The sequence below is a fragment of the Carlito syrichta genome, unplaced genomic scaffold (genome assembly GCF_000164805.1).
Source record: "Carlito syrichta isolate Samal-C Ts95f unplaced genomic scaffold, Tarsius_syrichta-2.0.1 Scaffold302022, whole genome shotgun sequence".
Taxonomy (NCBI): domain Eukaryota; kingdom Metazoa; phylum Chordata; class Mammalia; order Primates; family Tarsiidae; genus Carlito; species Carlito syrichta.
The window spans coordinates 110,291-120,499 of NW_007246118.1; positions in this window are offsets into that span (position 1 = coordinate 110,291).

The window sequence follows — 10,209 nt, forward strand, 5'->3', positions numbered from 1 at the left end:
TATTCATTAAGAGATTCATTCATTATTAGGAGACTATTGTATTCATTCAAGCAAGAAATAATGATTTGAATTATGGACATTGTACTAGGAGTGCAGAAAAGGGTACACTGTATTCATTCATTAACTTGAGAAATATTTAAAGTTCTTGTTATGTGTCTGGTGCAGAGTTAATTAAGTTACCAAGGCAGTTACTGCCTTCAGGGAGCTTACAGTCTGGTAGAAGATTCAACAAGTAATGGGAAATTATACTTGGTAAGTACTGTATCAGGGCATTTGTGACAGCATTTAGACCTTAAGCCAGTCTCAGGGGGCAGGAGAGCCTTTTTAAAGAAAAGCCTAGGTAGAAGTTAGTGAAATAAATTTGTGCAAAGCGTAGGGTGAGGTTTGTGAGGTTGGAAAGGCAAGTGTTTCCGCTGAGGAACTAGTATTTGAAAATGGCCAGAGGAGGTGAGAGAAAAACCATGGCTTGTTTAGGGAACTATAGGCCCTTTAGTGTGGTCGGATTGTTGATAGGAATGAGGCTGAGGGAATTAAACAGTTATCTTATAAACCCCTTTAAGCAGTTTGCTTAAGAGCAAAAGAACTATTTTAATCTGGAGAGAGTCATGATCAAATTAGAGCTTAGAAAAATCCCCCTCTGGCTGCTGTGTGGAGGATTGGGATAGCAAGGGAATAGAGTAAATAATAAAGGAGGTGTTCAAGAGGCAGGAGTAGCTCTTTTTGAAGCAGAAGAAAGTGGTTAAAGAAGGGAGAGGCTAGTTTTGTCAGATATTCCTGAGAAGTCATTACGACAGGGACGGAGAAGTATCTGCCTGATTTGGTATTAGTGGGTTAATGGATGACCTTAATGAGGACTTTCAGTGGAGTGATGGTATAGAAGCCAGATTTCATTAGATAGAGGAATGTTGGGTAAGGATGTAGCACTGAAGAATAAAGACTACTCTTTACAGAAATTTAGCTTATAAGAAGATGAAGAGCAATTGTGAGGAAAGGGACAGAGAAGGGTTGGGGATTGAAGGTTCTCTTGAGGATGAAGAGGATCTGCTGATGTGGCTCCTGTAAGGGGAACAGTGTGGTGGGAAAGAAGTACTGACTTTATTTTAAACATATTTATCTGTTAGTTTTTTCTCATAATTTTGCAGGGTAAGTAATATCATTGTTACGCATTGGAAATATCTGTCTGGTATAATTTAGAGGAGAGAGAGGGAGGCTGGGAGGGAAGCAGATAGAGAAAAAACAAAAAGAGGTATTGGAATTTTGGACTTCAGGACTGAAGTGGTTATGGATTATGACTTATCCAGGGATGGGACTGGGACGACAAATGAAGTAGAAGTAAAGATTCTTGCCAGTAAGGTTATAGTTATGGACTTGAAGATGCCTAGAATGATGGCATAAGTAGAACGGAGACGACAGAGCCAGAGCTCTTCATACACTGGAAGATGACCTGGAAGTTAGTTATGACATTGACTTAAGTGGTAGTATAGTTGAGTGATAACCTTAGAGGAGAGGAAGGTTTCCCTACTCTCCCCCCACCCACTCAAATATGGAAAAACTTTGGGGGGAGAGAAAATAGTAATTCCATCTTCTAGTTCCTATATGTGAAGAATGTTTGCCAAGAAGGTTAACTTCTTTAGTTTGAGCTCTTTTGCTGAGAGATCAATGAGCACTATTTTATGGATAGATTTAGTCTATAAATCTCTGTGGAAAAGATTACTGTCAGTTCTTTTCATTCTAGCAGCATTTAGAAAACTGCTGCTAAGCAACCTGTTGTTATTTCCTAATGTCACTATAATCTGGTGTCAATAACTAATGATCTCATTGGGCTAGTTATTTTCCCTCCAGCTATGCTGGTATCAGTAAGCACATTAATAGTCTTTAAGAAATGCATTCATTAAAAACCAGGTAATCACTTTAGAGTTGGCCCTGATGTTGTCTGAATGCATTGGACAAGTTAGAGAAAATCTTGAGCCTGAAAGCTCCTCTGTCTTTCACGTTGGTTTAGGCAAGGTAACAAAAGATGAATCAGTTATAATTTAATGGGATATGATATTACTTTTATAAGACACATCACTTTAATATGATGCTTTGCCATTAATGTTTTAGTAATCTGACAGCATTAAAGAGAGTTGATACTCCCCCTATTTTATTATTTCTTGGCTCCGTGACAGAACTGTGCATTAAAAGGCACTTAGGATTTTAAAAGGGATTTCTAAAAAAGTAGTTAAAAAAAACAAACAAATCCCAAGTGGGTTGATCTAACTTATAAACTCTAACAATGTGTAGCTAATTGCAGGTAGATTTTATTATTCAAGGTATTGTGTCAGCTTTCCTGTGTATATCTTCTGTATTTGAGCTTTATTAAATGGAGATGTTATCTTGCTAACATTAGGTTTGAGGAAGTAAATTCCCAGACAAGAATAGCAGAATGATGGTATTTCATATTGTACTTTCCTCTTTTTATGTAAGCTTGCCAAAATTTAGAGGTTGGGCAAGAGGCCTTTGAGGTAATGTGACCTTCTAAAAAATTTTAGTAACAATGAAAAACATACAATTATCTAATATACATATCTAATATTAGATACTTTATTTCCATATCACTCACAATCAAAGAAATGCCATTTACAATTGCATTCTTTTCTCAAATGGTAAAACTTTATTTTAAAAAAGATAATACTCAGTGTTTTTGTCGGGTGGGGGACTAGGTAGACAATTCTAATGAGAAATAATTTAGTAGTGGTATGTCTCAACACCTTGAAAAGTATATACTCTTTGGCTTAGCAGTTTCATTTCTGAGAGTTTGTCTATAGATGTAATCATAGGTCATAATGTAGCCATAAGAGTATTTACTGCAATGTTTTTTAGAATGAGAGCACGGGAGGGAAGAAAAGAAGTAACCTAAAAATCCAGTCCTGAGTGATTAACTTTAAATAATGGAACGCTTTTACACTGTTGTAGAAAAGTATTTAAAGACATTGAAAGCTAAACAGTATAAATTCTTAAGTGGTAAAAGACATATGCAATAATGGCATACAGCATGGATTGATTTTCATGTATATATATATATACATACATATATATATATATATATATATGTATATATATATAAAAATACACATAGGAAAAAGTTACAGATATATGCAAGGAATTTAGGGTGAGATGTAGAGTAGGTAATCCAGGTGGACCTGGAAGAGGTTGGGATGATGATAGAGCTGAGGTGGAAAACTTTGAACCAGGTGACAAAGATAGACTACTTGCTAATATGGTAATGGCTGTACTCCATGAGTGGTAAGATTAACACTTATATTACTTTGTAATAAAAAAAGATACTTAAAAAAAAACACAAGAAAGGTGGTTGGGTGCTCAGCTTTCTTTTTCTTTCTTTCTTTCTTTTTTTTTTTTTTGAGAAAGCAGGACTTATTGAGATGACAGGAACGCTCCTGCAGTGGGAGGGGACCAGAGGGGGTTGCCAGCGTGGTCACCTTTCAATGAATTTTTTGTTAGAAGAGTTTGTGTTGTAAACTTAGCAAGTGGGCTAATTATGTGTGGTAATGTGATGATGAAAATATTCATCCTCATTTTGTATCCCTAGCCATGGCTGGTTTATAGGATTTGGGGGAAGACATTAGAAGCATGGTATGGAAAGATTTGTGTTAATAAGTCACACTGCCAGATCATGGAAGATTGAAGCATTTCACTCAGTTACTTCTGATCCAGAGTATTTTTCAATTAAAGGCCTTAGAGAAGCCAGGCTTGGTGGCTCAGCCTGTAATCCCGTGCCTTTGGGAGGCTGAGGTGAGTGGATTTCCTGAGCCCGCGGGTTCGAGACACGCCTGGGCAGTGAAACCTCATCTCTACAATAAATCAAAAATCAGCTGGGCATGGTAGCGCGCGCCTATAGTTCCAGCTAGGAAGGCTGAGGTGGAAGGATCGCTGGAGCCCAGCAGGTCGAGGCTGTGGTGCCCGGGAGTGGCCACTGCATTCCAGTCTGGGTGACAGAGTGACACTCCAACTCAAAAAAAAAAAAGGCCTTAGAGAGCCACATACCCTACCTCCTGTCTCTGACAAGATTATATTCTTACTAATCTGCTAAGACATATGAATATGTTGAACTTCAAATTGATGCAAAACAAGTGTTCATCTAGATCAAATAGTGGGCAGTTAGAGATAGAAACTTATTTGTCATTGGTTACCTAACCTGTGTTCAAAGAAATCACAAATTTAAAAAATTGAGAAGAGTTTAGAAGAATTATGGAGCTATACTTGCAGGGCAAACATTTATATTTGTCTTAATTATCAAATATCTGTCCTGTCAGGATTATATAGTATATAGTATATATAGTATATATAGTATAAAGAAATGATGGACCTAAAAGTGAAGAAACAAAATGCTTTAAAACTTTTTATTTGGACCTGTGATTCCAGAAGCATTCTAACATTTTTAACTATGTGGTTAAACTCTAGGCAAATTTAGTTCCTCTGTGTTTGTGAAGTTATCTTTTCTTTCATAAATCTTCCAAAGTAAAAGCTAAGAGCTGTCAATAGGTATTTGAATCTGGTGTCTGATTTGGAATGTGCCTTGATTACATACACATATACCTTTGTTTTTGAGGTTACCTGTAGTTGTCTATATTCTCTTTAACTTGTTTAAAATTAGTAAAATTGGTTCTCTAACCGTAACTTTTAGTTTGATTAAGAACAGCTTTTTTTGGACTAGTTTGAGATTCTTGCTAAATTTCTATTTTTGTATGACCAGTAATTTATAATTTTATTGCTCTTGTTACCCCAAAAGTTTATATAACTGCACACATACATATTTATGATTCTGTGGCCATTCCTAAAATTTTCAGTCCTCTTGGAGTTGTGGAAAAAACAAAGCACTAGATGAAATGTAACTGTGTGCAGGCCCTAGCTAAGGCTTTCTTGAGTTATAAAGTTTAAAGTGATCAAGTTTGTTGAAGAAATGGTGAAGGCCATACCTTTCTCCTACTACTTTTTTTCTTTATCTGTGAGATGATGGTTAAAGTCTCTGACTCTCACTATGGTGAAATTGAGATTATAGACATTTGTTTCTCTTTACATCCAAAATCCATTGTAGATAAGAAGCAGAAGAAAGAATTTCAGATATTTTTCTTTTTTTATTCCTTTTTTTGTTGTTGTTGAGTCAGAGTCTCTGTACCTTAAGATATTTTTCTAAGAGAAGTTATCGGTCTTTTACTTAACTTTCCTTTGCTTAAGTCCTAGAACAGCTTATTTTTGGATTATTATATATAGTATCTATGGAGGTAAAAACCTCTGCTCTCACACTGCACCAACTAACATAGAAGATTTCTCTGGCCAAATGTTCAAGAATTTTTCCCCATCAACCAAGAAGCAATCAGATCTGTAGTGGACACCAGCTGGGTGTCCTCCAATTCAGCTCTGACACTATTTATCTGGAGATAGCATCAGATCCCACTGGTTGAGGGCTCAGTTTTACAAGACTGACTCCCACTTCTGATGCCAGTTGCAAGCGCCAGGTTGTATTACCTGTGCTTTTGACACAACCCCTTCCTTGGATTCCTTTAATTTGTTAGAGCAGCTCACACAGCTTGGGGAAACTTACTTACCAGTTACAGGTTTATAACAAAGGCCAAAAATTATAAGATGCATGGGGCAAGGTATGGGAAGGGGCATAGAATCCGTACTCTCACCAGGTGTTCCACCCTCTGGGAGCCTGTGTGCAATTGTCCAGAAGCTCTTGTTCTCCATCTTCTCACATCTTTTATGAAACTTCATTGGATAGGTATGATTGAAGCACGGGCAACCATGTAGAAAGGTGACTAGACTGATAGATGGAGTAGGGCAAGCCCAGCAAGGCCTACCTGTTCCGATTCTTCTTGGCCTTTGTGTAGCATTTTCTCCTCTTAGGTTGGGGGCAGGACCTTTTCTGAAATAGGGGTCTTGTGACCTATAGTCAGACAGTGTAGGTCAGAGTTTCTTTATAGCTAGCTCTGATAGAAAGGCAGGGAGAAATTCCCGCCTTGGGGAGAAGTACCACTTTCTTAATCTGTTCTGTGTCTCCTAGGCATTTTTGAAAATAGTGAAAGAGGAAAACACTTTCAACTGGCCTCAGAGGTCAAGAAAACCATGAAAACAATTGGGTTGTTAGATTGTTTTAGTTTAATTTTTTTCTCTCTCTATTTATCTCCCTACCTATTACCTACCTTTCAGTTTTATAGTTACAGTTTTATTTTTAGAGACAATCCTGTCATCTTATCCTGTCATCCAGGCTGGAGCTCAGTGGCACTATCATAGCTCACTGCAGCTCAGGTAGTCTTCCATCTCAGCCTCCCAAGAAACTAGGACTACAGGCACACGCGGCCACACCTAGCTAATGCTTCCATTTTTTTTTGTAGAGATGGGATCTCTCAGTGTTGCTCAGGTGGGCCTCCAACTCCTACCCTCAAGTGATCCTCCTTTCTAGGCCTCCTAAAGCACTGGGATTACAGGCATGAGCCATCATGCTGGCTGCTTTCATACTTTAAAAAGGAATTAACATTTATTGTCGATCAAGGCACTCTTGCGTTCTGATTGTCCTGGCTGGATGAGATCTTCTGTTCCTTTAAATTCATTGTATACTGTCTACTTTCTTTACATTGTATATTTGTCCATCTCTGGAAAAATGTTAAGTATCTTAATGTTCTCATGTCTCACTTTTTAAAGAAAAAGACTCATCTTCATAATCTGATTTCCTATTTTCTTTCATTTTATATTTTATCTAGTTGTATTTATATAAGCTACCTTAAAATTTTTCTGAATCAAAGCAAATACAAATTAGTACATAATGTTTGCCTTTTAGTAGTATATATCTTATTCCGTTTATTAAATTTTTTTTTTTTTGAGTTGGAGTCTGTCACCTAGATTAGAGTGCAGTGGCCGCTCCCGGCCACTGCAGTCTCGACCTGCTGGACTCTGGCGATCCTTCCACCTCAGCCTTCCAAGTAGCTGGAACAGGTGCATGCTACCACACCTGGCTAATTTTTTTGATTTATTGTAGAGATGAAGTCTTGCCAAGTTGCCCAGGCAGGTCTCGAACCCACGGACTCAGGCAAAAAACACTCACCTCAGCCTTCCAAAGCGTGGGATTATAGGCTGAGCCACCGAGCCCGGCTCATTTATTAAATTTTAAAGTCACTATAAGTACTGCAATTTAAGTACTTTTTATCCTGTAATATTGAACAAAGTGGCTTGCATATAGAATATGGTTCAGAGCTGTCAGTGTGCGTCTAGTGTCTTGCATAGTTGCTGATGAATGGTTACTACGCATATGAGATAGGTCTGCTGTTTAGGGTATTTCGTTTGCTTGTGTTTGATTTGCCTGTCAAGCAAACTGCCTGCCTGTTAGATCCAGATGAGTTGGCTGACTTCATAACCAGTGTTTTCTTCAGTTCACTTCTACTTGTGTGTGTAGATTTTTGCCTACTTTGAGATTAGTTGCCTAGGAGTCAAATGCGTGGCACAATGAAGGAAGACTGGCAGGGAAGATATCTTAAAGAGGTAATCTAATAGTGGCCAGTGGTTCCTCTGACTCTTGTTTCCGCAAGTTGCCAACTTAGAGAGATGTAAAATTACTTACATTCAGGTAGATTTGGGAATTCTTTTTTGATCATGGAAAAAGTGAAAAGGTTCTCTATGACGTTGTACATGGATATTATTCTAGGGAAAGAGCATGGACCTGTTCAACTTTAAGTCTGCATGCTTTCAACAGTTATATCAGGAATAGTGAAAATAGCTCTGATTGTTTATTCTTTTTATAACAACGGTAGAGAAATGCCATATTTTTCACCCTGTTGGGTCTGCCCCTTCTCATGTAGCCAGATTTGGGCAGGTTTGTCTGTTTTTGGTATTTTTCTGATTATAAAATCACAGCTATATTGAGAGAATATTTTCTTATTTTTACCCTCCTGACATAGTCAAGTGGTAACATGAACTAGAAAGATTTATTACTTATTATGTTTATTGAACCAAAAAAATACATATATATTTTTTGGAGTTGGAGTCTCACTCTGTTGCCCAGGCTGGAATGCAGAGGTATACTCACAGCCACGCAGCATTGACCTGCTGTGCTCCGTCGATCCTTCTGCCTCAGCCTTGCAAGTTGCCAGAACCATAGGAGCGTGCTACCACGCCTGGCTAATGTTTTTTTTTTTTTAGATTGTAGAGACAAGGTCTCACCAAGTTGCCCAGGCTGGTCTCCAACCCATGGACTCAGGCAATCCACTCGCCTCGGCCTCCCAAAGTGCTGGGATTACAGGCTGAGCCATCGAGCCCAGCCTGTTCTTACTTAATTTAAATTTTAAATTAAAAAAATTTTTTTTGGTACAGATTAGGTCTCACTATGTTATCTAGTCTGGCCTCTTATTCCTCCTTTCTTAGTTTCCCGAGTAGTTGGGACTATAGGTGTGCACCACCAGGCCCAGCTTGTTCTTTATTTTTAATTTTGAAAACAAGCAAGTGAAAGACTTATCAAAGCACAATATTTCCTAGATACTGTGGATTTTTTTTTTCTTTTCTTTTCTTTTTTTTTTTAGTTGGAGTCTCACTCTGTCGCCCATACTGGAGTGCAGTAGCCACTCCTGGCCACCGCAGCCTTGACCTGCTGGGCTCTGGCGATCCTTCTACCTCAGCCTTCCAAGTAGCCGGAATTACAGGCATGCGCTTCCACGCCCAGCTGATTTTTTTTTTTAATCTATTGTAGAGATGAAGTGTCGCCACCCAGGCGGGTCTCGAACCCGCGGGCTCAGGCAATCCACTCACCTCAGCCTCCCAAAGGCCCTTTTTTTTTTTAAAGGGATGATATAGTTTCTGCTCTGAAGGAAATTGTTACTGTAGCATTAGAGCTAACAGATGCACTTGGAGAACAGTATACATTTATTCTCAGGAGCTAGGTTGTTGAGAGGATTAGGAGTGATCTCAGGGGATCAGAATATTGGCGACTTCTCGTACTTCTGGACTGTGTCTGGAAGGGTAGATAAAATTTGCATTGGGAGAAAGTAGGGGTGTGAAGAACCTGGAAGGTGGGCCTTTGAAACTATGATTGTGCAGAGGCAGACTCAAAGATCAGGATGCTGAGTGTGGAGAAGAGTGAAGAGTAGTGGGCCTACAACAGATTGTATTGGGGTGGTGATGTGTAGGTCGTGTGGGGATGCCTCTTAGAAACTCTTGAAAGCCAGACCCCCTAAGTGTGTTTGGTGTGAATACACATAGGTCCTTGGTGCATGATGAAAGGAGTGTTTTAGGAAGTTCAGTCTGACAATGGGACTAAAGGGGGTAGTTTGCAGTAAGGATAACTGCGGGCAAGATGAGGCGGCTAATGAGGTAATCCCAAAGAGATTTTGTGATCATTTATTGAATCCTTACCAAGAACTGTTTGTCTCTAATCACTCTTTTATTTAAACCTGACTGATACCCTGTGAATTAGATCATTACAATCCTCACCTTAACAGGTGCGGCAGCTGAAGCACAGCCAAGACAAGCAGCTCTCTTAGGGTCGCAGAGGTAATAACAAGAACAGCCAGTCTGGCTCCAGAAACCAGGACCTTAACCTTTGTGCTCTCAAATGTTACTTTTCAGCGAAAATAAGATTAACGTTCTTTTCTTCTCTGTATCATTTTCTTTATTAATTTCCTATTGCCTTACCTACAACATGGCTTAGTGGTCTTAGAACAAAAGTGGGGCCTGGGAACTTCAGATAGGTTTGTTCATTTTAAAATCTTTTCAAAACCATTTGCTGGTTTCCTATAAACAATAATTTGTAATTTCATAACTGTGACAAATCAAAACAACTTTAGACTGGATTTTAAGGCTGTAGAAGGGAGGCTAGCTAATTTCATAAATATTTCTGGTTTCTTGAGTTTCTTTACCTAGGTCATAGTATAAACAGAATGGTTTTTATATTTGTACTTGTTTAAATATGCTGTTTATACCTGTTTAAATGCTAAGCCGACAAAAGCTCTTTAAAAAATACACACAAACACACGTGTATATTTTGAGTTTTGGGTGTCAAAAATTCACTGTTGATTTATAACTGGTTCATGGTCACTCTCTCTGTGTGTGTACTGTGCAATTTACAAAGGTAGCGTCTTGGGGGTCGGTGTGCTCCAGGTTCCTTTTGTCATTTGTGACAATTGGTCTCTTTGCTGCACATCTTTTAGGATGAGGGATTGAGCT